Source organism: Staurois parvus, unplaced genomic scaffold, assembly GCF_062004578.1.
Source record: "Staurois parvus isolate SC_StPar_1 unplaced genomic scaffold, SC_StPar_1.0 ptg000126l, whole genome shotgun sequence".
Classification (NCBI taxonomy): domain Eukaryota; kingdom Metazoa; phylum Chordata; class Amphibia; order Anura; family Ranidae; genus Staurois; species Staurois parvus.
The window spans coordinates 2,465,682-2,493,521 of record NW_028317922.1 but is presented as its reverse complement, the minus strand read 5'-3'; the positions used below and the strand labels follow the sequence as shown (position 1 = coordinate 2,493,521).

Sequence of the window (27,840 nt, the reverse complement as noted above, 5' to 3'; positions counted from 1 at the left end):
GATCAGGCAGAAAGCACAGCTATGGTTTGTTACCGCCCAAAGCTCTTTCCCAAGACTCTTTGAAGCGTAGTAATAGCTATATGGAAGACGGCTTGGAGCGTGAGGTTCAGTAGTAAACAGGTTGCCACTGGGTGAAACTGGGAACCAGAGGGAACCTCCAGCACCAAAGACAGGCCCCAGCTGGGGAAAGGTAATGCTCTGCGTGGGACAAATTCCTTATGAAGGCCTTAGCAAACGGGATGACTGGAGATGATCAGAGAAGGGGAGGAGGCCCAAGGTCTTCCCATTAGGGTTGAGCGTGCAAAAACTGGAATCTTAATAGATTGTAACCGGAGACCAACTCTAGAACGTGTTGCACACCGGGGAGGGGGGGTAGAGAGAGTCAAAAAGACCCTCCCCGAGGCCAAAGCAATGAATCTGCTGCATACTCTGCTGTATGTTGGCCTGGTGGTGGGCTTTTAGGAGGGCATTAATGATCGGCTAAAGAGCACACTGGGCTCACTCGCCTACGCCTTTCAATCTGCGTGCCTGCAGATGTAGTGTTTTCAGGACATGGGTGCAGGAAGTGTACATGACGGAGGAGGTCCAGAGCTGGTGGAAGCAAAGGCGCAGAGTCTCGAGAGCGAGCAATGGGAGAAGAGGAAATCAAGGTCTGTGGGTCGAAAATGGGCTGCTGGCAATGACTGTGGAGAAGTAGAGATGAAAGGTGTTGAGAACTTGGAAGAGGCGTGGAAGTGGGAGAAGTACGCACCCCAGCGGAAGATTCCACAGATGGTGTGAAGCGGCCAGGTCCTGCGAAGTTGAAAGCTTGACTTGGTCCAGAAAGCCGTGCCACTTGGTGTCGAGCTGGGTGGCCATCCGATGAACTTCTGTAATTGCCATGTGCTGCGAATGTGAGCGTTTTCTCCTTCAAAGACCATCCAAGGAGTTAAGCTGAGCGGAGGCAGAGGAGTGTGGGGGTAGGTGGGTAGAAAAGAAAAGCCGGCCTCCCTGTCGGGGAATCGAACCCCGGTCTCCCGCGTGACAGGCGGGGATACTCACCACTATACTAACGAGGACCAGTTGGTGCAGAGCACCTGCTCCTGGCCAAAGTACATACGGCTGCACAGCTTCTCTTTCAATAGAGCTGTGGGCCTCCTCAGTTTGCCTTGCAGTCGGCCGGACATCACCCTTGCAACGGGCCTCGTTCGCACGGCATCCGCCTTGTGGGCGGCTTCCGCTATCACTGGCCTTTCCGCCAGTAATAGACAAGTCAAGTCGCCAGGCTCGGCAAAGAAGGTCCCACCGAGATTTGAACTCGGATCGCTGGATTTAGAGTCCAGAGTGCTGACCGTTACACCATGGAACCCCTGGAACGAGGATCTTTCTCGCTTTTCTTGTGCCTCGCTATGCCTGTAGCTAACGCTCACTCCCCCTTAACCCCCCTAGGACCGACTCTCCTATAATCTTTTCCCTACACCGTCGATCGCCATCTCTTGGTCAATGAAGGGGCGGCAATTTCCCATGCGAAGGTACCGGGAAAGCTAAAAGTACAGCAAATCATTTCCTCCTTTTCCTGGGGCATTCATGGCAGAAGTAGACATGGGATGGCCCAAGCAGCAAGACAGGGGTGGGCGTCACAACAATCGATTCATCTAGTGGTAAGGGCTTCTTGCAAAACGCTTCTCGCAAATTCCACCCTTGGGAGGAGTGCCAGGTCCACGCGCCAGTCAAGCATAAGGAGGCCAGGCGGGTGCCTTGCCTGTGGCTTCAGGCGAGCCCTTACAGGAAGGCCGCCCAGGATGATGCCACCCCTCTTCTGGCAATGGCTCTTTTCCCGGAACCTCAAGTCCTTTTGATTTTTTTTTTCACGCTCTCTGCATTGTTTTGTCTCACCAGGCGACTATGGTTGTGGCACAGGCTGCATGATCCTTTTCCACTCCAGCAAGGATCACGAGCACACTTTTTCTAGCGCTTGGACTTTCGGTTGCTTGAACCCAAGCCCTTCGGGATATCTCCTTCATCAGGGGCCTGGTGATTTTTCGAAAGAGCGATCCGGAAAGAGGTAGGTCACATCGAGACTTGATGAACAGGAAAAGATGATGAAACTTTCGAGGTGCCATGAGGCACCAGGGCGAAGAGTCACCCGATCAGGCAGAAAGCACAGCTATGGTTTGTTACCGCCCAAAGCTCTTTCCCAAGACTCTTTGAAGCGTAGTAATAGCTATATGGAAGACGGCTTGGAGCGTGAGGTTCAGTAGTAAACAGGTTGCCACTGGGTGAAACTGGGAACCAGAGGGAACCTCCAGCACCAAAGACAGGCCCCAGCTGGGGAAAGGGAATGCTCTGCGTGGGACAAATTCCTTATGAAGGCCTTAGCAAACGGGATGACTGGAGATGATCAGAGAAGGGGAGGAGGCCCAAGGTCTTCCCATTAGGGTTGAGCGTGCAAAAACTGGAATCTTAATAGATTGTAACCGGAGACCAACTCTAGAACGTGTTGCACACCGGGGAGGGGGGGTAGAGAGAGTCAAAAAGACCCTCCCCGAGGCCAAAGCAATGAATCTGCTGCATACTCTGCTGTATGTTGGCCTGGTGGTGGGCTTTTAGGAGGGCATTAATGATCGGCTAAAGAGCACACTGGGCTCACTCGCCTACGCCTTTCAATCTGCGTGCCTGCAGATGTAGTGTTTTCAGGACATGGGTGCAGGAAGTGTACATGACGGAGGAGGTCCAGAGCTGGTGGAAGCAAAGGCGCAGAGTCTCGAGAGCGAGCAATGGGAGAAGAGGAAATCAAGGTCTGTGGGTCGAAAATGGGCTGCTGGCAATGACTGTGGAGAAGTAGAGATGAAAGGTGTTGAGAACTTGGAAGAGGCGTGGAAGTGGGAGAAGTACGCACCCCAGCGGAAGATTCCACAGATGGTGTGAAGCGGCCAGGTCCTGCGAAGTTGAAAGCTTGACTTGGTCCAGAAAGCCGTGCCACTTGGTGTCGAGCTGGGTGGCCATCCGATGAACTTCTGTAATTGACATGTGCTGCGAATGTGAGCGTTTTCTCCTTCAAAGACCATCCAAGGAGTTAAGCTGAGCGGAGGCAGAGGAGTGTGGGGGTAGGTGGGTAGAAAAGAAAAGCCGGCCTCCCCGTCGGGGAATCGAACCCCGGTCTCCCGCGTGACAGGCGGGGATACTCACCACTATACTAACGAGGACCAGTTGGTGCAGAGCACCTGCTCCTGGCCAAAGTACATACGGCTGCACAGCTTCTCTTTCAATAGAGCTGTGGGCCTCCTCAGTTTGCCTTGCAGTCGGCCGGACATCACCCTTGCAACGGGCCTCGTTCGCACGGCATCCGCCTTGTGGGCGGCTTCCGCTATCACTGGCCTTTCCGCCAGTAATAGACAAGTCAAGTCGCCAGGCTCAAATCAACGGCGGCTCGGCAAAGAAGGTCCCACCGAGATTTGAACTCGGATCGCTGGATTCAGAGTCCAGAGTGCTGACCGTTACACCATGGAACCCCTGGAACGAGGATCTTTCTCGCTTTTCTTGTGCCTCGCTATGCCTGTAGCTAACGCTCACTCCCCCTTAACCCCCCTAGGACCGACTCTCCTATAATCTTTTCCCTACACCGTCGATCGCCATCTCTTGGTCAATGAAGGGGCGGCAATTTCCCATGCGAAGGTACCGGGAAAGCTAAAAGTACAGCAAATCATTTCCTCCTTTTCCTGGGGCATTCATGGCAGAAGTAGACATGGGATGGCCCAAGCAGCAAGACAGGGGTGGGCGTCACAACAATCGATTCATCTAGTGGTAAGGGCTTCTTGCAAAACGCTTCTCGCAAATTCCACCCTTGGGAGGAGTGCCAGGTCCACGCGCCAGTCAAGCATAAGGAGGCCAGGCGGGTGCCTTGCCTGTGGCTTCAGGCGAGCCCTTACAGGAAGGCCGCCCAGGATGATGCCACCCCTCTTCTGGCAATGGCTCTTTTCCCGGAACCTCAAGTCCTTTTGATTTTTTTTTTCACGCTCTCTGCATTGTTTTGTCTCACCAGGCGACTATGGTTGTGGCACAGGCTGCATGATCCTTTTCCACTCCAGCAAGGATCACGAGCACACTTTTTCTAGCGCTTGGACTTTCGGTTGCTTGAACCCAAGCCCTTCGGGATATCTCCTTCATCAGGGGCCTGGTGATTTTTCGAAAGAGCGATCCGGAAAGAGGTAGGTCACATCGAGACTTGATGAACAGGAAAAGATGATGAAACTTTCGAGGTGCCATGAGGCACCAGGGCGAAGAGTCACCCGATCAGGCAGAAAGCACAGCTATGGTTTGTTACCGCCCAAAGCTCTTTCCCAAGACTCTTTGAAGCGTAGTAATAGCTATATGGAAGACGGCTTGGAGCGTGAGGTTCAGTAGTAAACAGGTTGCCACTGGGTGAAACTGGGAACCAGAGGGAACCTCCAGCACCAAAGACAGGCCCCAGCTGGGGAAAGGTAATGCTCTGCGTGGGACAAATTCCTTATGAAGGCCTTAGCAAACGGGATGACTGGAGATGATCAGAGAAGGGGAGGAGGCCCAAGGTCTTCCCATTAGGGTTGAGCGTGCAAAAACTGGAATCTTAATAGATTGTAACCGGAGACCAACTCTAGAACGTGTTGCACACCGGGGAGGGGGGGTAGAGAGAGTCAAAAAGACCCTCCCCGAGGCCAAAGCAATGAATCTGCTGCATACTCTGCTGTATGTTGGCCTGGTGGTGGGCTTTTAGGAGGGCATTAATGATCGGCTAAAGAGCACACTGGGCTCACTCGCCTACGCCTTTCAATCTGCGTGCCTGCAGATGTAGTGTTTTCAGGACATGGGTGCAGGAAGTGTACATGACGGAGGAGGTCCAGAGCTGGTGGAAGCAAAGGCGTAGAGTCTCGAGAGCGAGGAATGGGAGAAGAGGAAATCAAGGTCTGTGGGTCGAAAAAGGGCTGCTGGCAATGACTGTGGAGAAGTAGAGATGAAAGGTGTTGAGAACTTGGAAGAGGCGTGGAAGTGGGAGAAGTACGCACCCCAGCGGAAGATTCCACAGATGGTGTGAAGCGGCCAGGTCCTGCGAAGTTGAAAGCTTGACTTGGTCCAGAAAGCCGTGCCACTTGGTGTCGAGCTGGGTGGCCATCCGATGAACTTCTGTAATTGCCATGTGCTGCGAATGTGAGCGTTTTCTCCTTCAAAGACCATCCAAGGAGTTAAGCTGAGCGGAGGCAGAGGAGTGTGGGGGTAGGTGGGTAGAAAAGAAAAGCCGGCCTCCCCGTCGGGGAATCGAACCCCGGTCTCCCGCGTGACAGGCGGGGATACTCACCACTATACTAACGAGGACCAGTTGGTGCAGAGCACCTGCTCCTGGCCAAAGTACATACGGCTGCACAGCTTCTCTTTCAATAGAGCTGTGGGCCTCCTCAGTTTGCCTTGCAGTCGGCCGGACATCACCCTTGCAACGGGCCTCGTTCGCACGGCATCCGCCTTGTGGGCGGCTTCCGCTATCACTGGCCTTTCCGCCAGTAATAGACAAGTCAAGTCGCCAGGCTCGGCAAAGAAGGTCCCACCGAGATTTGAACTCGGATCGCTGGATTTAGAGTCCAGAGTGCTGACCGTTACACCATGGAACCCCTGGAACGAGGATCTTTCTCGCTTTTCTTGTGCCTCGCTATGCCTGTAGCTAACGCTCACTCCCCCTTAACCCCCCTAGGACCGACTCTCCTATAATCTTTTCCCTACACCGTCGATCGCCATCTCTTGGTCAATGAAGGGGCGGCAATTTCCCATGCGAAGGTACCGGGAAAGCTAAAAGTACAGCAAATCATTTCCTCCTTTTCCTGGGGCATTCATGGCAGAAGTAGACATGGGATGGCCCAAGCAGCAAGACAGGGGTGGGCGTCACAACAATCGATTCATCTAGTGGTAAGGGCTTCTTGCAAAACGCTTCTCGCAAATTCCACCCTTGGGAGGAGTGCCAGGTCCACGCGCCAGTCAAGCATAAGGAGGCCAGGCGGGTGCCTTGCCTGTGGCTTCAGGCGAGCCCTTACAGGAAGGCCGCCCAGGATGATGCCACCCCTCTTCTGGCAATGGCTCTTTTCCCGGAACCTCAAGTCCTTTTGATTTTTTTTTTCACGCTCTCTGCATTGTTTTGTCTCACCAGGCGACTATGGTTGTGGCACAGGCTGCATGATCCTTTTCCACTCCAGCAAGGATCACGAGCACACTTTTTCTAGCGCTTGGACTTTCGGTTGCTTGAACCCAAGCCCTTCGGGATATCTCCTTCATCAGGGGCCTGGTGATTTTTCGAAAGAGCGATCCGGAAAGAGGTAGGTCACATCGAGACTTGATGAACAGGAAAAGATGATGAAACTTTCGAGGTGCCATGAGGCACCAGGGCGAAGAGTCACCCGATCAGGCAGAAAGCACAGCTATGGTTTGTTACCGCCCAAAGCTCTTTCCCAAGACTCTTTGAAGCGTAGTAATAGCTATATGGAAGACGGCTTGGAGCGTGAGGTTCAGTAGTAAACAGGTTGCCACTGGGTGAAACTGGGAACCAGAGGGAACCTCCAGCACCAAAGACAGGCCCCAGCTGGGGAAAGGGAATGCTCTGCGTGGGACAAATTCCTTATGAAGGCCTTAGCAAACGGGATGACTGGAGATGATCAGAGAAGGGGAGGAGGCCCAAGGTCTTCCCATTAGGGTTGAGCGTGCAAAAACTGGAATCTTAATAGATTGTAACCGGAGACCAACTCTAGAACGTGTTGCACACCGGGGAGGGGGGGTAGAGAGAGTCAAAAAGACCCTCCCCGAGGCCAAAGCAATGAATCTGCTGCATACTCTGCTGTATGTTGGCCTGGTGGTGGGCTTTTAGGAGGGCATTAATGATCGGCTAAAGAGCACACTGGGCTCACTCGCCTACGCCTTTCAATCTGCGTGCCTGCAGATGTAGTGTTTTCAGGACATGGGTGCAGGAAGTGTACATGACGGAGGAGGTCCAGAGCTGGTGGAAGCAAAGGCGCAGAGTCTCGAGAGCGAGCAATGGGAGAAGAGGAAATCAAGGTCTGTGGGTCGAAAATGGGCTGCTGGCAATGACTGTGGAGAAGTAGAGATGAAAGGTGTTGAGAACTTGGAAGAGGCGTGGAAGTGGGAGAAGTACGCACCCCAGCGGAAGATTCCACAGATGGTGTGAAGCGGCCAGGTCCTGCGAAGTTGAAAGCTTGACTTGGTCCAGAAAGCCGTGCCACTTGGTGTCGAGCTGGGTGGCCATCCGATGAACTTCTGTAATTGACATGTGCTGCGAATGTGAGCGTTTTCTCCTTCAAAGACCATCCAAGGAGTTAAGCTGAGCGGAGGCAGAGGAGTGTGGGGGTAGGTGGGTAGAAAAGAAAAGCCGGCCTCCCCGTCGGGGAATCGAACCCCGGTCTCCCGCGTGACAGGCGGGGATACTCACCACTATACTAACGAGGACCAGTTGGTGCAGAGCACCTGCTCCTGGCCAAAGTACATACGGCTGCACAGCTTCTCTTTCAATAGAGCTGTGGGCCTCCTCAGTTTGCCTTGCAGTCGGCCGGACATCACCCTTGCAACGGGCCTCGTTCGCACGGCATCCGCCTTGTGGGCGGCTTCCGCTATCACTGGCCTTTCCGCCAGTAATAGACAAGTCAAGTCGCCAGGCTCAAATCAACGGCGGCTCGGCAAAGAAGGTCCCACCGAGATTTGAACTCGGATCGCTGGATTCAGAGTCCAGAGTGCTGACCGTTACACCATGGAACCCCTGGAACGAGGATCTTTCTCGCTTTTCTTGTGCCTCGCTATGCCTGTAGCTAACGCTCACTCCCCCTTAACCCCCCTAGGACCGACTCTCCTATAATCTTTTCCCTACACCGTCGATCGCCATCTCTTGGTCAATGAAGGGGCGGCAATTTCCCATGCGAAGGTACCGGGAAAGCTAAAAGTACAGCAAATCATTTCCTCCTTTTCCTGGGGCATTCATGGCAGAAGTAGACATGGGATGGCCCAAGCAGCAAGACAGGGGTGGGCGTCACAACAATCGATTCATCTAGTGGTAAGGGCTTCTTGCAAAACGCTTCTCGCAAATTCCACCCTTGGGAGGAGTGCCAGGTCCACGCGCCAGTCAAGCATAAGGAGGCCAGGCGGGTGCCTTGCCTGTGGCTTCAGGCGAGCCCTTACAGGAAGGCCGCCCAGGATGATGCCACCCCTCTTCTGGCAATGGCTCTTTTCCCGGAACCTCAAGTCCTTTTGATTTTTTTTTTCACGCTCTCTGCATTGTTTTGTCTCACCAGGCGACTATGGTTGTGGCACAGGCTGCATGATCCTTTTCCACTCCAGCAAGGATCACGAGCACACTTTTTCTAGCGCTTGGACTTTCGGTTGCTTGAACCCAAGCCCTTCGGGATATCTCCTTCATCAGGGGCCTGGTGATTTTTTGAAAGAGCGATCCGGAAAGAGGTAGGTCACATCGAGACTTGATGAACAGGAAAAGATGATGAAACTTTCGAGGTGCCATGAGGCACCAGGGCGAAGAGTCACCCGATCAGGCAGAAAGCACAGCTATGGTTTGTTACCGCCCAAAGCTCTTTCCCAAGACTCTTTGAAGCGTAGTAATAGCTATATGGAAGACGGCTTGGAGCGTGAGGTTCAGTAGTAAACAGGTTGCCACTGGGTGAAACTGGGAACCAGAGGGAACCTCCAGCACCAAAGACAGGCCCCAGCTGGGGAAAGGTAATGCTCTGCGTGGGACAAATTCCTTATGAAGGCCTTAGCAAACGGGATGACTGGAGATGATCAGAGAAGGGGAGGAGGCCCAAGGTCTTCCCATTAGGGTTGAGCGTGCAAAAACTGGAATCTTAATAGATTGTAACCGGAGACCAACTCTAGAACGTGTTGCACACCGGGGAGGGGGGGTAGAGAGAGTCAAAAAGACCCTCCCCGAGGCCAAAGCAATGAATCTGCTGCATACTCTGCTGTATGTTGGCCTGGTGGTGGGCTTTTAGGAGGGCATTAATGATCGGCTAAAGAGCACACTGGGCTCACTCGCCTACGCCTTTCAATCTGCGTGCCTGCAGATGTAGTGTTTTCAGGACATGGGTGCAGGAAGTGTACATGACGGAGGAGGTCCAGAGCTGGTGGAAGCAAAGGCGCAGAGTCTCGAGAGCGAGCAATGGGAGAAGAGGAAATCAAGGTCTGTGGGTCGAAAATGGGCTGCTGGCAATGACTGTGGAGAAGTAGAGATGAAAGGTGTTGAGAACTTGGAAGAGGCGTGGAAGTGGGAGAAGTACGCACCCCAGCGGAAGATTCCACAGATGGTGTGAAGCGGCCAGGTCCTGCGAAGTTGAAAGCTTGACTTGGTCCAGAAAGCCGTGCCACTTGGTGTCGAGCTGGGTGGCCATCCGATGAACTTCTGTAATTGCCATGTGCTGCGAATGTGAGCGTTTTCTCCTTCAAAGACCATCCAAGGAGTTAAGCTGAGCGGAGGCAGAGGAGTGTGGGGGTAGGTGGGTAGAAAAGAAAAGCCGGCCTCCCCGTCGGGGAATCGAACCCCGGTCTCCCGCGTGACAGGCGGGGATACTCACCACTATACTAACGAGGACCAGTTGGTGCAGAGCACCTGCTCCTGGCCAAAGTACATACGGCTGCACAGCTTCTCTTTCAATAGAGCTGTGGGCCTCCTCAGTTTGCCTTGCAGTCGGCCGGACATCACCCTTGCAACGGGCCTCGTTCGCACGGCATCCGCCTTGTGGGCGGCTTCCGCTATCACTGGCCTTTCCGCCAGTAATAGACAAGTCAAGTCGCCAGGCTCAAATCAACGGCGGCTCGGCAAAGAAGGTCCCACCGAGATTTGAACTCGGATCGCTGGATTCAGAGTCCAGAGTGCTGACCGTTACACCACGGAACCCCTGGAACAAGGATCTTTCTCGCTTTTCTTGTGCCTCGCTATGCCTGTAGCTAACGCTCACTCCCCCTTAACCCCCTAGGACCGACTCTCCTATAATCTTTTCCCTACACCGTCGATCGCCATCTCTTGGTCAATGAAGGGGCGGCAATTTCCCATGCGAAGGTACCGGGAAAGCTAAAAGTACAGCAAATCATTTCCTCCTTTTCCTGGGGCATTCATGGCAGAAGTAGACATGGGATGGCCCAAGCAGCAAGACAGGGGTGGGCGTCACAACAATCGATTCATCTAGTGGTAAGGGCTTCTTGCAAAACGCTTCTCGCAAATTCCACCCTTGGGAGGAGTGCCAGGTCCACGCGCCAGTCAAGCATAAGGAGGCCAGGCGGGTGCCTTGCCTGTGGCTTCAGGCGAGCCCTTACAGGAAGGCCGCCCAGGATGATGCCACCCCTCTTCTGGCAATGGCTCTTTTCCCGGAACCTCAAGTCCTTTTGATTTTTTTTTTCACGCTCTCTGCATTGTTTTGTCTCACCAGGCGACTATGGTTGTGGCACAGGCTGCATGATCCTTTTCCACTCCAGCAAGGATCACGAGCACACTTTTTCTAGCGCTTGGACTTTCGGTTGCTTGAACCCAAGCCCTTCGGGATATCTCCTTCATCAGGGACCTGGTGATTTTTCGAAAGAGCGATCCGGAAAGAGGTAGGTCACATCGAGACTTGATGAACAGGAAAAGATGATGAAACTTTCGAGGTGCCATGAGGCACCAGGGCGAAGAGTCACCCGATCAGGCAGAAAGCACAGCTATGGTTTGTTACCGCCCAAAGCTCTTTCCCAAGACTCTTTGAAGCGTAGTAATAGCTATATGGAAGACGGCTTGGAGCGTGAGGTTCAGTAGTAAACAGGTTGCCACTGGGTGAAACTGGGAACCAGAGGGAACCTCCAGCACCAAAGACAGGCCCCAGCTGGGGAAAGGGAATGCTCTGCGTAGGACAAATTCCTTATGAAGGCCTTAGCAAACGGGATGACTGGAGATGATCAGAGAAGGGGAGGAGGCCCAAGGACTTCCCATTAGGGTTGAGCGTGCAAAAACTGGAATCTTAATAGATTGTAACCGGAGACCAACTCTAGAACGTGTTGCACACCGGGGAGGGGGGGTAGAGAGAGTCAAAAAGACCCTCCCCGAGGCCAAAGCAATGAATCTGCTGCATACTCTGCTGTATGTTGGCCTGGTGGTGGGCTTTTAGGAGGGCATTAATGATCGGCTAAAGAGCACACTGGGCTCACTCGCCTACGCCTTTCAATCTGCGTGCCTGCAGATGTAGTGTTTTCAGGACATGGGTGCAGGAAGTGTACATGACGGAGGAGGTCCAGAGCTGGTGGAAGCAAAGGCGCAGAGTCTCGAGAGCGAGCAATGGGAGAAGAGGAAATCAAGGTCTGTGGGTCGAAAATGGGCTGCTGGCAATGACTGTGGAGAAGTAGAGATGAAAGGTGTTGAGAACTTGGAAGAGGCGTGGAAGTGGGAGAAGTACGCACCCCAGCGGAAGATTCCACAGATGGTGTGAAGCGGCCAGGTCCTGCGAAGTTGAAAGCTTGACTTGGTCCAGAAAGCCGTGCCACTTGGTGTCGAGCTGGGTGGCCATCCGATGAACTTCTGTAATTGCCATGTGCTGCGAATGTGAGCGTTTTCTCGTTCAAAGACCATCCAAGGAGTTAAGCTGAGCGGAGGCAGAGGAGTGTGGGGGTAGGTGGGTAGAAAAGAAAAGCCAGCCTCCCCGTCGGGGAATCGAACCCCGGTCTCCCACGTGACAGGCGGGGATACTCACCACTATACTAACGAGGACCAGTTGGTGCAGAGCACCTGCTCCTGGCCAAAGTACATACGGCTGCACAGCTTCTCTTTCAATAGAGCTGTGGGCCTCCTCAGTTTGCCTTGCAGTCGGCCGGACATCACCCTTGCAACGGGCCTCGTTCGCACGGCATCCGCCTTGTGGGCGGCTTCCGCTATCACTGGCCTTTCCGCCAGTAATAGACAAGTCAAGTCGCCAGGCTCAAATCAACGGCGGCTCGGCAAAGAAGGTCCCACCGAGATTTGAACTCGGATCGCTGGATTCAGAGTCCAGAGTGCTGACCGTTACACCACGGAACCCCTGGAACGAGGATCTTTCTCGCTTTTCTTGTGCCTCGCTATGCCTGTAGCTAACGCTCACTCCCCCTTAACCCCCCTAGGACCGACTCTCCTATAATCTTTTCCCTACACCGTCGATCGCCATCTCTTGGTCAATGAAGGGGCGGCAATTTCCCATGCGAAGGTACCGGGAAAGCTAAAAGTACAGCAAATCATTTCCTCCTTTTCCTGGGGCATTCATGGCAGAAGTAGACATGGGATGGCCCAAGCAGCAAGACAGGGGTGGGCGTCACAACAATCGATTCATCTAGTGGTAAGGGCTTCTTGCAAAACGCTTCTCGCAAATTCCACCCTTGGGAGGAGTGCCAGGTCCACGCGCCAGTCAAGCATAAGGAGGCCAGGCGGGTGCCTTGCCTGTGGCTTCAGGCGAGCCCTTACAGGAAGGCCGCCCAGGATGATGCCACCCCTCTTCTGGCAATGGCTCTTTTCCCGGAACCTCAAGTCCTTTTGATTTTTTTTTTCACGCTCTCTGCATTGTTTTGTCTCACCAGGCGACTATGGTTGTGGCACAGGCTGCATGATCCTTTTCCACTCCAGCAAGGATCACGAGCACACTTTTTCTAGCGCTTGGACTTTCGGTTGCTTGAACCCAAGCCCTTCGGGATATCTCCTTCATCAGGGGCCTGGTGATTTTTCGAAAGAGCGATCCAGAAAGAGGTAGGTTACATCGAGACTTGATGAACAGGAAAAGATGATGAAACTTTCGAGGTGCCATGAGGCACCAGGGCGAAGAGTCACCCGATCAGGCAGAAAGCACAGCTATGGTTTGTTACCGCCCAAAGCTCTTTCCCAAGACTCTTTGAAGCGTACTAATAGCTATATGGAAGACGGCTTGGAGCGTGAGGTTCAGTAGTAAACAGGTTGCCACTGGGTGAAACTGGGAACCAGAGGGAACCTCCAGCACCAAAGACAGGCCCCAGCTGGGGAAAGGGAATGCTCTGCGTGGGACAAATTCCTTATGAAGGCCTTAGCAAACGGGATGACTGGAGATGATCAGAGAAGGGGAGGAGGCCCAAGGACTTCCCATTAGGGTTGAGCGTGCAAAAACTGGAATCTTAATAGATTGTAACCGGAGACCAACTCTAGAACGTGTTGCACACCGGGGAGGGGGGGTAGAGAGAGTCAAAAAGACCCTCCCCGAGGCCAAAGCAATGAATCTGCTGCATACTCTGCTGTATGTTGGCCTGGTGGTGGGCTTTTAGGAGGGCATTAATGATCGGCTAAAGAGCACACTGGGCTCACTCGCCTACGCCTTTCAATCTGCGTGCCTGCAGATGTAGTGTTTTCAGGACATGGGTGCAGGAAGTGTACATGACGGAGGAGGTCCAGAGCTGGTGGAAGCAAAGGCGCAGAGTCTCGAGAGCGAGCAATGGGAGAAGAGGAAATCAAGGTCTGTGGGTCGAAAATGGGCTGCTGGCAATGACTGTGGAGAAGTAGAGATGAAAGGTGTTGAGAACTTGGAAGAGGCGTGGAAGTGGGAGAAGTACGCACCCCAGCGGAAGATTCCACAGATGGTGTGAAGCGGCCAGGTCCTGCGAAGTTGAAAGCTTGACTTGGTCCAGAAAGCCGTGCCACTTGGTGTCGAGCTGGGTGGCCATCCGATGAACTTCTGTAATTGCCATGTGCTGCGAATGTGAGCGTTTTCTCCTTCAAAGACCATCCAAGGAGTTAAGCTGAGCGGAGGCAGAGGAGTGTGTGGGTAGGTGGGTAGAAAAGAAAAGCCGGCCTCCCCGTCGGGGAATCGAACCCCGGTCTCCCGCGTGACAGGCGGGGATACTCACCACTATACTAACGAGGACCAGTTGGTGCAGAGCACCTGCTCCTGGCCAAAGTACATACGGCTGCACAGCTTCTCTTTCAATAGAGCTGTGGGCCTCCTCAGTTTGCCTTGCAGTCGGCCGGACATCACCCTTGCAACGGGCCTCGTTCGCACGGCATCCGCCTTGTGGGCGGCTTCCGCTATCACTGGCCTTTCCGCCAGTAATAGACAAGTCAAGTCGCCAGGCTCAAATCAACGGCGGCTCGGCAAAGAAGGTCCCACCGAGATTTGAACTCGGATCGCTGGATTCAGAGTCCAGAGTGCTGACCGTTACACCATGGAACCCCTGGAACGAGGATCTTTCTCGCTTTTCTTGTGCCTCGCTATGCCTGTAGCTAACGCTCACTCCCCCTTAACCCCCCTAGGACCGACTCTCCTATAATCTTTTCCCTACACCGTCGATCGCCATCTCTTGGTCAATGAAGGGGCGGCAATTTCCCATGCGAAGGTACCGGGAAAGCTAAAAGTACAGCAAATCATTTCCTCCTTTTCCTGGGGCATTCATGGCAGAAGTAGACATGGGATGGCCCAAGCAGCAAGACAGGGGTGGGCGTCACAACAATCGATTCATCTAGTGGTAAGGGCTTCTTGCAAAACGCTTCTCGCAAATTCCACCCTTGGGAGGAGTGCCAGGTCCACGCGCCAGTCAAGCATAAGGAGGCCAGGCGGGTGCTTTGCCTGTGGCTTCAGGCGAGCCCTTACAGGAAGGCCGCCCAGGATGATGCCACCCCTCTTCTGGCAATGGCTCTTTTCCCGGAACCTCAAGTCCTTTTGATTTTTTTTTTCACGCTCTCTGCATTGTTTTGTCTCACCAGGCGACTATGGTTGTGGCACAGGCTGCATGATCCTTTTCCACTCCAGCAAGGATCACGAGCACACTTTTTCTAGCGCTTGGACTTTCGGTTGCTTGAACCCAAGCCCTTCGGGATATCTCCTTCATCAGGGGCTTGGTGATTTTTTGAAAGAGCGATCCGGAAAGAGGTAGGTCACATCGAGACTTGATGAACAGGAAAAGATGATGAAACTTTCGAGGTGCCATGAGGCACCAGGGCGAAGAGTCACCCGATCAGGCAGAAAGCACAGCTATGGTTTGTTACCGCCCAAAGCTCTTTCCCAAGACTCTTTGAAGCGTAGTAATAGCTATATGGAAGACGGCTTGGAGCGTGAGGTTCAGTAGTAAACAGGTTGCCACTGGGTGAAACTGGGAACCAGAGGGAACCTCCAGCACCAAAGACAGGCCCCAGCTGGGGAAAGGTAATGCTCTGCGTGGGACAAATTCCTTATGAAGGCCTTAGCAAACGGGATGACTGGAGATGATCAGAGAAGGGGAGGAGGCCCAAGGTCTTCCCATTAGGGTTGAGCGTGCAAAAACTGGAATCTTAATAGATTGTAACCGGAGACCAACTCTAGAACGTGTTGCACACCGGGGAGGGGGGGTAGAGAGAGTCAAAAAGACCCTCCCCGAGGCCAAAGCAATGAATCTGCTGCATACTCTGCTGTATGTTGGCCTGGTGGTGGGCTTTTAGGAGGGCATTAATGATCGGCTAAAGAGCACACTGGGCTCACTCGCCTACGCCTTTCAATCTGCGTGCCTGCAGATGTAGTGTTTTCAGGACATGGGTGCAGGAAGTGTACATGACGGAGGAGGTCCAGAGCTGGTGGAAGCAAAGGCGCAGAGTCTCGAGAGCGAGGAATGGGAGAAGAGGAAATCAAGGTCTGTGGGTCGAAAATGGGCTGCTGGCAATGACTGTGGAGAAGTAGAGATGAAAGGTGTTGAGAACTTGGAAGAGGCGTGGAAGTGGGAGAAGTACGCACCCCAGCGGAAGATTCCACAGATGGTGTGAAGCGGCCAGGTCCTGCGAAGTTGAAAGCTTGACTTGGTCCAGAAAGCCGTGCCACTTGGTGTCGAGCTGGGTGGCCATCCGATGAACTTCTGTAATTGCCATGTGCTGCGAATGTGAGCGTTTTCTCGTTCAAAGACCATCCAAGGAGTTAAGCAGAGCGGAGGCAGAGGAGTGTGGGGGTAGGTGGGTAGAAAAGAAAAGCAGGCCTCCCCGTCGGGGAATCGAACCCCGGTCTCCCGCGTGACAGGCGGGGATACTCACCACTATACTAACGAGGACCAGTTGGTGCAGAACACCTGCTCCTGGCCAAAGTACATACGGCTGCACAGCTTCTCTTTCAATAGAGCTGTGGGCCTCCTCAGTTTGCCTTGCAGTCGGCCGGACATCACCCTTGCAACGGGCCTCGTTCGCACGGCATCCGCCTTTTGGGCGGCTTCCGCTATCACTGGCCTTTCCACCAGTAATAGACAAGTCAAGTCGCCAGGCTCAAATCAACGGCGGCTCGGCAAAGAAGGTCCCACCGAGATTTGAACTCGGATCGCTGGATTCAGAGTCCAGAGTGCTGACCGTTACACCATGGAACCCCTGGAACGAGGATCTTTCTCGCTTTTCTTGTGCCTCGCTATGCCTGTAGCTAACGCTCACTCCCCCTTAACCCCCCTAGGACCGACTCTCCTATAATCTTTTCCCTACACCGTCGATCGCCATCTCTTGGTCAATGAAGGGGCGGCAATTTCCCATGCGAAGGTACCGGGAAAGCTAAAAGTACAGCAAATCATTTCCTCCTTTTCCTGGGGCATTCATGGCAGAAGTAGACATGGGATGGCCCAAGCAGCAAGACAGGGGTGGGCGTCACAACAATCGATTCATCTAGTGGTAAGGGCTTCTTGCAAAACGCTTCTCGCAAATTCCACCCTTGGGAGGAGTGCCAGGTCCACGCGCCAGTCAAGCATAAGGAGGCCAGGCGGGTGCCTTGCCTGTGGCTTCAGGCGAGCCCTTACAGGAAGGCCGCCCAGGATGATGCCACCCCTCTTCTGGCAATGGCTCTTTTCCCAGAACCTCAAGTCCTTTTGATTTTTTTTTTCACGCTCTCTGCATTGTTTTGTCTCACCAGGCGACTATGGTTGTGGCACAGGCTGCATGATCCTTTTCCACTCCAGCAAGGATCACGAGCACACTTTTTCTAGCGCTTGGACTTTCGGTTGCTTGAACCCAAGCCCTTCGGGATATCTCCTTCATCAGGGGCCTGGTGATTTTTCGAAAGAGCGATCCGGAAAGAGGTAGGTCACATCGAGACTTGATGAACAGGAAAAGATGATGAAACTTTCGAGGTGCCATGAGGCACCAGGGCGAAGAGTCACCCGATCAGGCAGAAAGCACAGCTATGGTTTGTTACCGCCCAAAGCTCTTTCCCAAGACTCTTTGAAGCGTAGTAATAGCTATATGGAAGACGGCTTGGAGCGTGAGGTTCAGTAGTAAACAGGTTGCCACTGGGTGAAACTGGGAACCAGAGGGAACCTCCAGCACCAAAGACAGGCCCCAGCTGGGGAAAGGTAATGCTCTGCGTGGGACAAATTCCTTATGAAGGCCTTAGCAAACGGGATGACTGGAGATGATCAGAGAAGGGGAGGAGGCCCAAGGTCTTCCCATTAGGGTTGAGCGTGCAAAAACTGGAATCTTAATAGATTGTAACCGGAGACCAACTCTAGAACGTGTTGCACACCGGGGAGGGGGGGTAGAGAGAGTCAAAAAAACCCTCCCCGAGGCCAAAGCAATGAATCTGCTGCATACTCTGCTGTATGTTGGCCTGGTGGTGGGCTTTTAGGAGGGCATTAATGATCGGCTAAAGAGCACACTGGGCTCACTCGCCTACGCCTTTCAATCTGCGTGCCTGCAGATGTAGTGTTTTCAGGACATGGGTGCAGGAAGTGTACATGACGGAGGAGGTCCAGAGCTGGTGGAAGCAAAGGCGCAGAGTCTCGAGAGCGAGCAATGGGAGAAGAGGAAATCAAGGTCTGTGGGTCGAAAATGGGCTGCTGGCAATGACTGTGGAGAAGTAGAGATGAAAGGTGTTGAGAACTTGGAAGAGGCGTGGAAGTGGGAGAAGTACGCACCCCAGCGGAAGATTCCACAGATGGTGTGAAGCGGCCAGGTCCTGCGAAGTTGAAAGCTTGACTTGGTCCAGAAAGCCGTGCCACTTGGTGTCGAGCTGGGTGGCCATCCGATGAACTTCTGTAATTGCCATGTGCTGCGAATGTGAGCGTTTTCTCGTTCAAAGACCATCCAAGGAGTTAAGCTGAGCGGAGGCAGAGGAGTGTGGGGGTAGGTGGGTAGAAAATGAAAAGCCGGCCTCCCCGTCGGGGAATCGAACCCCGGTCTCCCGCGTGACAGGCGGGGATACTCACCACTATACTAACGAGGACCAGTTGGTGCAGAACACCTGCTCCTGGCCAAAGTACATACGGCTGCACAGCTTCTCTTTCAATAGAGCTGTGGGCCTCCTCAGTTTGCCTTGCAGTCGGCCGGACATCACCCTTGCAACGGGCCTCGTTCGCACGGCATCCGCCTTGTGGGCGGCTTCCGCTATCACTGGCCTTTCCGCCAGTAATAGACAAGTCAAGTCGCCAGGCTCAAATCAACGGCGGCTCGGCAAAGAAGGTCCCACCGAGATTTGAACTCGGATCGCTGGATTCAGAGTCCGGAGTGCTGACCGTTACACCACGGAACCCCTGGAATGAGGATCTTTCTCGCTTTTCTTGTGCCTCGCTATGCCTGTAGCTAACGCTCACTCCCCCTTAACCCCCTAGGACCGACTCTCCTATAATCTTTTCCCTACACCGTCGATCGCCATCTCTTGGTCAATGAAGGGGCGGCAATTTCCCATGCGAAGGTACCGGGAAAGCTAAAAGTACAGCAAATCATTTCCTCCTTTTCCTGGGGCATTCATGGCAGAAGTAGACATGGGATGGCCCAAGCAGCAAGACAGGGGTGGGCGTCACAACAATCGATTCATCTAGTGGTAAGGGCTTCTTGCAAAACGCTTCTCGCAAATTCCACCCTTGGGAGGAGTGCCAGGTCCACGCGCCAGTCAAGCATAAGGAGGCCAGGCGGGTGCCTTGCCTGTGGCTTCAGGCGAGCCCTTACAGGAAGGCCGCCCAGGATGATGCCACCCCTCTTCTGGCAATGGCTCTTTTCCCGGAACCTCAAGTCCTTTTGATTTTTTTTTTCACGCTCTCTGCATTGTTTTGTCTCACCAGGCGACTATGGTTGTGGCACAGGCTGCATGATCCTTTTCCACTCCAGCAAGGATCACGAGCACACTTTTTCTAGCGCTTGGACTTTCGGTTGCTTGAACCCAAGCCCTTCGGGATATCTCCTTCATCAGGGGCCTGGTGATTTTTCGAAAGAGCGATCCGGAAAGAGGTAGGTCACATCGAGACTTGATGAACAGGAAAAGATGATGAAACTTTCGAGGTGCCATGATGCACCAGGGCGAAGAGTCACCCGATCAGGCAGAAAGCACAGCTATGGTTTGTTACCGCCCAAAGCTCTTTCCCAAGACTCTTTGAAGCGTAGTAATAGCTATATGGAAGACGGCTTGGAGCGTGAGGTTCAGTAGTAAACAGGTTGCCACTGGGTGAAACTGGGAACCAGAGGGAACCTCCAGCACCAAAGACAGGCCCCAGCTGGGGAAAGGGAATGCTCTGCGTGGGACAAATTCCTTATGAAGGCCTTAGCAAACGGGATGACTGGAGATGATCAGAGAAGGGGAGGAGGCCCAAGGACTTCCCATTAGGGTTGAGCGTGCAAAAACTGGAATCTTAATAGATTGTAACCGGAGACCAACTCTAGAACGTGTTGCACACCGGGGAGGGGGGGTAGAGAGAGTCAAAAAGACCCTCCCCGAGGCCAAAGCAATGAATCTGCTGCATACTCTGCTGTATGTTGGCCTGGTGGTGGGCTTTTAGGAGGGCATTAATGATCGGCTAAAGAGCACACTGGGCTCACTCGCCTACGCCTTTCAATCTGCGTGCCTGCAGATGTAGTTTTTTCAGGACATGGGTGCAGGAAGTGTACATGACGGAGGAGGTCCAGAGCTGGTGGAAGCAAAGGCGCAGAGTCTCGAGAGCGAGCAATGGGAGAAGAGGAAATCAAGGTCTGTGGGTCGAAAATGGTCTGCTGGCAATGACTGTGGAGAAGTAGAGATGAAAGGTGTTGAGAACTTGGAAGAGGCGTGGAAGTGGGAGAAGTACGCACCCCAGCGGAAGATTCCACAGATGGTGTGAAGCGGCCAGGTCCTGCGAAGTTGAAAGCTTGACTTGGTCCAGAAAGCCGTGCCACTTGGTGTCGAGCTGGGTGGCCATCCGATGAACTTCTGTTATTGCCATGTGCTGCGAATGTGAGCGTTTTCTCCTTCAAAGACCATCCAAGGAGTTAAGCTGAGCGGAGGCAGAGGAGTGTGGGGGTAGGTGGGTAGAAAAGAAAAGCAGGCCTCCCCGTCGGGGAATCGAACCCCGGTCTCCCGCGTGACAGGCGGGGATACACACCACTATACTAACGAGGACCAGTTGGTGCAGAACACCTGCTCCTGGCCAAAGTACATACGGCTGCACAGCTTCTCTTTCAATAGAGCTGTGGGCCTCCTCAGTTTGCCTTGCAGTCGGCCGGACATCACCCTTGCAACGGGCCTCGTTCGCACGGCATCCGCCTTTTGGGCGGCTTCCGCTATCACTGGCCTTTCCACCAGTAATAGACAAGTCAAGTCGCCAGGCTCAAATCAACGGCGGCTCGGCAAAGAAGGTCCCACCGAGATTTGAACTCGGATCGCTGGATTCAGAGTCCAGAGTGCTGACCGTTACACCATGGAACCCCTGGAACGAGGATCTTTCTCGCTTTTCTTGTGCCTCGCTATGCCTGTAGCTAACACTCACTCCCCCTTAACCCCCCTAGGACCGACTCTCCTATAATCTTTTCCCTACACCGTCGATCGCCATCTCTTGGTCAATGAAGGGGCGGCAATTTCCCATGCGAAGGTACCGGGAAAGCTAAAAGTACAGCAAATCATTTCCTCCTTTTCCTGGGGCATTCATGGCAGAAGTAGACATGGGATGGCCCAAGCAGCAAGACAGGGGTGGGCGTCACAACAATCGATTCATCTAGTGGTAAGGGCTTCTTGCAAAACGCTTCTCGCAAATTCCACCCTTGGGAGGAGTGCCAGGTCCACGCGCCAGTCAAGCATAAGGAGGCCAGGCGGGTGCCTTGCCTGTGGCTTCAGGCGAGCCCTTACAGGAAGGCCGCCCAGGATGATGCCACCCCTCTTCTGGCAATGGCTCTTTTCCCGGAACCTCAAGTCCTTTTGATTTTTTTTTTCACGCTCTCTGCATTGTTTTGTCTCACCAGGCGACTATGGTTGTGGCACAGGCTGCATGATCCTTTTCCACTCCAGCAAGGATCACGAGCACACTTTTTCTAGCGCTTGGACTTTCGGTTGCTTGAACCCAAGCCCTTCGGGATATCTCCTTCATCAGGGGCCTGGTGATTTTTCGAAAGAGCGATCCGGAAAGAGGTAGGTCACATCGAGACTTGATGAACAGGAAAAGATGATGAAACTTTCGAGGTGCCATGAGGCACCAGGGCGAAGAGTCACCCGATCAGGCAGAAAGCACAGCTATGGTTTGTTACCGCCCAAAGCTCTTTCCCAAGACTCTTTGAAGCGTAGTAATAGCTATATGGAAGACGGCTTGGAGCGTGAGGTTCAGTAGTAAACAGGTTGCCACTGGGTGAAACTGGGAACCAGAGGGAACCTCCAGCACCAAAGACAGGCCCCAGCTGGGGAAAGGTAATGCTCTGCGTGGGACAAATTCCTTATGAAGGCCTTAGCAAACGGGATGACTGGAGATGATCAGAGAAGGGGAGGAGGCCCAAGGTCTTCCCATTAGGGTTGAGCGTGCAAAAACTGGAATCTTAATAGATTGTAACCGGAGACCAACTCTAGAACGTGTTGCACACCGGGGAGGGGGGGTAGAGAGAGTCAAAAAAACCCTCCCCGAGGCCAAAGCAATGAATCTGCTGCATACTCTGCTGTATGTTGGCCTGGTGGTGGGCTTTTAGGAGGGCATTAATGATCGGCTAAAGAGCACACTGGGCTCACTCGCCTACGCCTTTCAATCTGCGTGCCTGCAGATGTAGTGTTTTCAGGACATGGGTGCAGGAAGTGTACATGACGGAGGAGGTCCAGAGCTGGTGGAAGCAAAGGCGCAGAGTCTCGAGAGCGAGCAATGGGAGAAGAGGAAATCAAGGTCTGTGGGTCGAAAATGGGCTGCTGGCAATGACTGTGGAGAAGTAGAGATGAAAGGTGTTGAGAACTTGGAAGAGGCGTGGAAGTGGGAGAAGTACGCACCCCAGCGGAAGATTCCACAGATGGTGTGAAGCGGCCAGGTCCTGCGAAGTTGAAAGCTTGACTTGGTCCAGAAAGCCGTGCCACTTGGTGTCGAGCTGGGTGGCCATCCGATGAACTTCTGTAATTGCCATGTGCTGCGAATGTGAGCGTTTTCTCCTTCAAAGACCATCCAAGGAGTTAAGCTGAGCGGAGGCAGAGGAGTGTGGGGGTAGGTGGGTAGAAAATGAAAAGCCGGCCTCCCCGTCGGGGAATCGAACCCCGGTCTCCCGCGTGACAGGCGGGGATACTCACCACTATACTAACGAGGACCAGTTGGTGCAGAACACCTGCTCCTGGCCAAAGTACATACGGCTGCACAGCTTCTCTTTCAATAGAGCTGTGGGCCTCCTCAGTTTGCCTTGCAGTCGGCCGGACATCACCCTTGCAACGGGCCTCGTTCGCACGGCATCCGCCTTGTGGGCGGCTTCCGCTATCACTGGCCTTTCCGCCAGTAATAGACAAGTCAAGTCGCCAGGCTCAAATCAACGGCGGCTCGGCAAAGAAGGTCCCACCGAGATTTGAACTCGGATCGCTGGATTCAGAGTCCGGAGTGCTGACCGTTACACCACGGAACCCCTGGAATGAGGATCTTTCTCGCTTTTCTTGTGCCTCGCTATGCCTGTAGCTAACGCTCACTCCCCCTTAACCCCCTAGGACCGACTCTCCTATAATCTTTTCCCTACACCGTCGATCGCCATCTCTTGGTCAATGAAGGGGCGGCAATTTCCCATGCGAAGGTACCGGGAAAGCTAAAAGTACAGCAAATCATTTCCTCCTTTTCCTGGGGCATTCATGGCAGAAGTAGACATGGGATGGCCCAAGCAGCAAGACAGGGGTGGGCGTCACAACAATCGATTCATCTAGTGGTAAGGGCTTCTTGCAAAACGCTTCTCGCAAATTCCACCCTTGGGAGGAGTGCCAGGTCCACGCGCCAGTCAAGCATAAGGAGGCCAGGCGGGTGCCTTGCCTGTGGCTTCAGGCGAGCCCTTACAGGAAGGCCGCCCAGGATGATGCCACCCCTCTTCTGGCAATGGCTCTTTTCCCGGAACCTCAAGTCCTTTTGATTTTTTTTTTCACGCTCTCTGCATTGTTTTGTCTCACCAGGCGACTATGGTTGTGGCACAGGCTGCATGATCCTTTTCCACTCCAGCAAGGATCACGAGCACACTTTTTCTAGCGCTTGGACTTTCGGTTGCTTGAACCCAAGCCCTTCGGGATATCTCCTTCATCAGGGACCTGGTGATTTTTCGAAAGAGCGATCCGGAAAGAGGTAGGTCACATCGAGACTTGATGAACAGGAAAAGATGATGAAACTTTCGAGGTGCCATGAGGCACCAGGGCGAAGAGTCACCCGATCAGGCAGAAAGCACAGCTATGGTTTGTTACCGCCCAAAGCTCTTTCCCAAGACTCTTTGAAGCGTAGTAATAGCTATATGGAAGACGGCTTGGAGCGTGAGGTTCAGTAGTAAACAGGTTGCCACTGGGTGAAACTGGGAACCAGAGGGAACCTCCAGCACCAAAGACAGGCCCCAGCTGGGGAAAGGTAATGCTCTGCGTGGGACAAATTCCTTATGAAGGCCTTAGCAAACGGGATGACTGGAGATGATCAGAGAAGGGGAGGAGGCCCAAGGTCTTCCCATTAGGGTTGAGCGTGCAAAAACTGGAATCTTAATAGATTGTAACCGGAGACCAACTCTAGAACGTGTTGCACACCGGGGAGGGGGGGTAGAGAGAGTCAAAAAAACCCTCCCCGAGGCCAAAGCAATGAATCTGCTGCATACTCTGCTGTATGTTGGCCTGGTGGTGGGCTTTTAGGAGGGCATTAATGATCGGCTAAAGAGCACACTGGGCTCACTCGCCTACGCCTTTCAATCTGCGTGCCTGCAGATGTAGTGTTTTCAGGACATGGGTGCAGGAAGTGTACATGACGGAGGAGGTCCAGAGCTGGTGGAAGCAAAGGCGCAGAGTCTCGAGAGCGAGCAATGGGAGAAGAGGAAATCAAGGTCTGTGGGTCGAAAATGGGCTGCTGGCAATGACTGTGGAGAAGTAGAGATGAAAGGTGTTGAGAACTTGGAAGAGGCGTGGAAGTGGGAGAAGTACGCACCCCAGCGGAAGATTCCACAGATGGTGTGAAGCGGCCAGGTCCTGCGAAGTTGAAAGCTTGACTTGGTCCAGAAAGCCGTGCCACTTGGTGTCGAGCTGGGTGGCCATCCGATGAACTTCTGTAATTGCCATGTGCTGCGAATGTGAGCGTTTTCTCGTTCAAAGACCATCCAAGGAGTTAAGCTGAGCGGAGGCAGAGGAGTGTGGGGGTAGGTGGGTAGAAAATGAAAAGCCGGCCTCCCCGTCGGGGAATCGACCCCCGGTCTCCCGCGTGACAGGCGGGGATACTCACCACTATACTAACGAGGACCAGTTGGTGCAGAACACCTGCTCCTGGCCAAAGTACATACGGCTGCACAGCTTCTCTTTCAATAGAGCTGTGGGCCTCCTCAGTTTGCCTTGCAGTCGGCCGGACATCACCCTTGCAACGGGCCTCGTTCGCACGGCATCCGCCTTGTGGGCGGCTTCCGCTATCACTGGCCTTTCCGCCAGTAATAGACAAGTCAAGTCGCCAGGCTCAAATCAACGGCGGCTCGGCAAAGAAGGTCCCACCGAGATTTGAACTCGGATCGCTGGATTCAGAGTCCAGAGTGCTGACCGTTACACCACGGAACCCCTGGAACAAGGATCTTTCTCGCTTTTCTTGTGCCTCGCTATGCCTGTAGCTAACGCTCACTCCCCCTTAACCCCCTAGGACCGACTCTCCTATAATCTTTTCCCTACACCGTCGATCGCCATCTCTTGGTCAATGAAGGGGCGGCAATTTCCCATGCGAAGGTACCGGGAAAGCTAAAAGTACAGCAAATCATTTCCTCCTTTTCCTGGGGCATTCATGGCAGAAGTAGACATGGGATGGCCCAAGCAGCAAGACAGGGGTGGGCGTCACAACAATCGATTCATCTAGTGGTAAGGGCTTCTTGCAAAACGCTTCTCGCAAATTCCACCCTTGGGAGGAGTGCCAGGTCCACGCGCCAGTCAAGCATAAGGAGGCCAGGCGGGTGCCTTGCCTGTGGCTTCAGGCGAGCCCTTACAGGAAGGCCGCCCAGGATGATGCCACCCCTCTTCTGGCAATGGCTCTTTTCCCGGAACCTCAAGTCCTTTTGATTTTTTTTTTCACGCTCTCTGCATTGTTTTGTCTCACCAGGCGACTATGGTTGTGGCACAGGCTGCATGATCCTTTTCCACTCCAGCAAGGATCACGAGCACACTTTTTCTAGCGCTTGGACTTTCGGTTGCTTGAACCCAAGCCCTTCGGGATATCTCCTTCATCAGGGGCCTGGTGATTTTTCGAAAGAGCGATCCGGAAAGAGGTAGGTCACATCGAGACTTGATGAACAGGAAAAGATGATGAAACTTTCGAGGTGCCATGATGCACCAGGGCGAAGAGTCACCCGATCAGGCAGAAAGCACAGCTATGGTTTGTTACCGCCCAAAGCTCTTTCCCAAGACTCTTTGAAGCGTAGTAATAGCTATATGGAAGACGGCTTGGAGCGTGAGGTTCAGTAGTAAACAGGTTGCCACTGGGTGAAACTGGGAACCAGAGGGAACCTCCAGCACCAAAGACAGGCCCCAGCTGGGGAAAGGGAATGCTCTGCGTGGGACAAATTCCTTATGAAGGCCTTAGCAAACGGGATGACTGGAGATGATCAGAGAAGGGGAGGAGGCCCAAGGACTTCCCATTAGGGTTGAGCGTGCAAAAACTGGAATCTTAATAGATTGTAACCGGAGACCAACTCTAGAACGTGTTGCACACCGGGGAGGGGGGGTAGAGAGAGTCAAAAAGACCCTCCCCGAGGCCAAAGCAATGAATCTGCTGCATACTCTGCTGTATGTTGGCCTGGTGGTGGGCTTTTAGGAGGGCATTAATGATCGGCTAAAGAGCACACTGGGCTCACTCGCCTACGCCTTTCAATCTGCGTGCCTGCAGATGTAGTGTTTTCAGGACATGGGTGCAGGAAGTGTACATGACGGAGGAGGTCCAGAGCTGGTGGAAGCAAAGGCGCAGAGTCTCGAGAGCGAGCAATGGGAGAAGAGGAAATCAAGGTCTGTGGGTCGAAAATGGGCTGCTGGCAATGACTGTGGAGAAGTAGAGATGAAAGGTGTTGAGAACTTGGAAGAGGCGTGGAAGTGGGAGAAGTACGCACCCCAGCGGAAGATTCCACAGATGGTGTGAAGCGGCCAGGTCCTGCGAAGTTGAAAGCTTGACTTGGTCCAGAAAGCCGTGCCACTTGGTGTCGAGCTGGGTGGCCATCCGATGAACTTCTGTAATTGCCATGTGCTGCGAATGTGAGCGTTTTCTCGTTCAAAGACCATCCAAGGAGTTAAGCTGAGCGGAGGCAGAGGAGTGTGGGGGTAGGTGGGTAGAAAAGAAAAGCCAGCCTCCCCGTCGGGGAATCGAACCCCGGTCTCCCACGTGACAGGCGGGGATACTCACCACTATACTAACGAGGACCAGTTGGTGCAGAGCACCTGCTCCTGGCCAAAGTACATACGGCTGCACAGCTTCTCTTTCAATAGAGCTGTGGGCCTCCTCAGTTTGCCTTGCAGTCGGCCGGACATCACCCTTGCAACGGGCCTCGTTCGCACGGCATCCGCCTTGTGGGCGGCTTCCGCTATCACTGGCCTTTCCGCCAGTAATAGACAAGTCAAGTCGCCAGGCTCAAATCAACGGCGGCTCGGCAAAGAAGGTCCCACCGAGATTTGAACTCGGATCGCTGGATTCAGAGTCCAGAGTGCTGACCGTTACACCACGGAACCCCTGGAACGAGGATCTTTCTCGCTTTTCTTGTGCCTCGCTATGCCTGTAGCTAACGCTCACTCCCCCTTAACCCCCCTAGGACCGACTCTCCTATAATCTTTTCCCTACACCGTCGATCGCCATCTCTTGGTCAATGAAGGGGCGGCAATTTCCCATGCGAAGGTACCGGGAAAGCTAAAAGTACAGCAAATCATTTCCTCCTTTTCCTGGGGCATTCATGGCAGAAGTAGACATGGGATGGCCCAAGCAGCAAGACAGGGGTGGGCGTCACAACAATCGATTCATCTAGTGGTAAGGGCTTCTTGCAAAACGCTTCTCGCAAATTCCACCCTTGGGAGGAGTGCCAGGTCCACGCGCCAGTCAAGCATAAGGAGGCCAGGCGGGTGCCTTGCCTGTGGCTTCAGGCGAGCCCTTACAGGAAGGCCGCCCAGGATGATGCCACCCCTCTTCTGGCAATGGCTCTTTTCCCGGAACCTCAAGTCCTTTTGATTTTTTTTTTCACGCTCTCTGCATTGTTTTGTCTCACCAGGCGACTATGGTTGTGGCACAGGCTGCATGATCCTTTTCCACTCCAGCAAGGATCACGAGCACACTTTTTCTAGCGCTTGGACTTTCGGTTGCTTGAACCCAAGCCCTTCGGGATATCTCCTTCATCAGGGGCCTGGTGATTTTTCGAAAGAGCGATCCGGAAAGAGGTAGGTTACATCGAGACTTGATGAACAGGAAAAGATGATGAAACTTTCGAGGTGCCATGAGGCACCAGGGCGAAGAGTCACCCGATCAGGCAGAAAG

At 53.5% G+C, this 27,840-nt stretch overlaps 17 non-coding genes across 17 annotated transcripts; all 17 read right to left on the bottom strand.

The window, feature by feature from the left end:
• Window positions 1–3,113: 3,113 nt before the first annotated feature.
• Window positions 3,114–3,185, bottom strand: TRNAD-GUC (transfer RNA aspartic acid (anticodon GUC)). Its single transcript has one exon. It is a non-coding gene; the product is annotated as a tRNA-Asp (tRNA).
• Window positions 3,186–3,419: 234 nt separating this feature from the next.
• On the bottom strand, window positions 3,420–3,491 carry TRNAQ-CUG (transfer RNA glutamine (anticodon CUG)). The gene has a single exon. It is a non-coding gene; the product is annotated as a tRNA-Gln (tRNA).
• A 1,765-nt stretch (window positions 3,492–5,256) lies between these two features.
• On the bottom strand, window positions 5,257–5,328 carry TRNAD-GUC (transfer RNA aspartic acid (anticodon GUC)). The gene has a single exon. It is a non-coding gene; the product is annotated as a tRNA-Asp (tRNA).
• A 2,055-nt stretch (window positions 5,329–7,383) lies between these two features.
• On the bottom strand, window positions 7,384–7,455 carry TRNAD-GUC (transfer RNA aspartic acid (anticodon GUC)). Its single transcript has one exon. It is a non-coding gene; the product is annotated as a tRNA-Asp (tRNA).
• A 234-nt stretch (window positions 7,456–7,689) lies between these two features.
• Window positions 7,690–7,761, bottom strand: TRNAQ-CUG (transfer RNA glutamine (anticodon CUG)). The gene has a single exon. It is a non-coding gene; the product is annotated as a tRNA-Gln (tRNA).
• A 1,765-nt stretch (window positions 7,762–9,526) lies between these two features.
• Window positions 9,527–9,598, bottom strand: TRNAD-GUC (transfer RNA aspartic acid (anticodon GUC)). Its single transcript has one exon. It is a non-coding gene; the product is annotated as a tRNA-Asp (tRNA).
• A 234-nt stretch (window positions 9,599–9,832) lies between these two features.
• Window positions 9,833–9,904, bottom strand: TRNAQ-CUG (transfer RNA glutamine (anticodon CUG)). Its single transcript has one exon. It is a non-coding gene; the product is annotated as a tRNA-Gln (tRNA).
• Window positions 9,905–11,974: 2,070 nt separating this feature from the next.
• Window positions 11,975–12,046, bottom strand: TRNAQ-CUG (transfer RNA glutamine (anticodon CUG)). The gene has a single exon. It is a non-coding gene; the product is annotated as a tRNA-Gln (tRNA).
• Window positions 12,047–13,811: 1,765 nt separating this feature from the next.
• TRNAD-GUC (transfer RNA aspartic acid (anticodon GUC)) lies at window positions 13,812–13,883 on the bottom strand. The gene has a single exon. It is a non-coding gene; the product is annotated as a tRNA-Asp (tRNA).
• A 234-nt stretch (window positions 13,884–14,117) lies between these two features.
• TRNAQ-CUG (transfer RNA glutamine (anticodon CUG)) lies at window positions 14,118–14,189 on the bottom strand. The gene has a single exon. It is a non-coding gene; the product is annotated as a tRNA-Gln (tRNA).
• A 1,765-nt stretch (window positions 14,190–15,954) lies between these two features.
• Window positions 15,955–16,026, bottom strand: TRNAD-GUC (transfer RNA aspartic acid (anticodon GUC)). Its single transcript has one exon. It is a non-coding gene; the product is annotated as a tRNA-Asp (tRNA).
• Window positions 16,027–16,260: 234 nt separating this feature from the next.
• On the bottom strand, window positions 16,261–16,332 carry TRNAQ-CUG (transfer RNA glutamine (anticodon CUG)). The gene has a single exon. It is a non-coding gene; the product is annotated as a tRNA-Gln (tRNA).
• Window positions 16,333–18,098: 1,766 nt separating this feature from the next.
• On the bottom strand, window positions 18,099–18,170 carry TRNAD-GUC (transfer RNA aspartic acid (anticodon GUC)). Its single transcript has one exon. It is a non-coding gene; the product is annotated as a tRNA-Asp (tRNA).
• Window positions 18,171–20,546: 2,376 nt separating this feature from the next.
• Window positions 20,547–20,618, bottom strand: TRNAQ-CUG (transfer RNA glutamine (anticodon CUG)). Its single transcript has one exon. It is a non-coding gene; the product is annotated as a tRNA-Gln (tRNA).
• Window positions 20,619–22,384: 1,766 nt separating this feature from the next.
• TRNAD-GUC (transfer RNA aspartic acid (anticodon GUC)) lies at window positions 22,385–22,456 on the bottom strand. The gene has a single exon. It is a non-coding gene; the product is annotated as a tRNA-Asp (tRNA).
• A 2,377-nt stretch (window positions 22,457–24,833) lies between these two features.
• On the bottom strand, window positions 24,834–24,905 carry TRNAQ-CUG (transfer RNA glutamine (anticodon CUG)). The gene has a single exon. It is a non-coding gene; the product is annotated as a tRNA-Gln (tRNA).
• Window positions 24,906–26,975: 2,070 nt separating this feature from the next.
• Window positions 26,976–27,047, bottom strand: TRNAQ-CUG (transfer RNA glutamine (anticodon CUG)). The gene has a single exon. It is a non-coding gene; the product is annotated as a tRNA-Gln (tRNA).
• Between the last annotated feature and the right edge of the window lie 793 nt (window positions 27,048–27,840).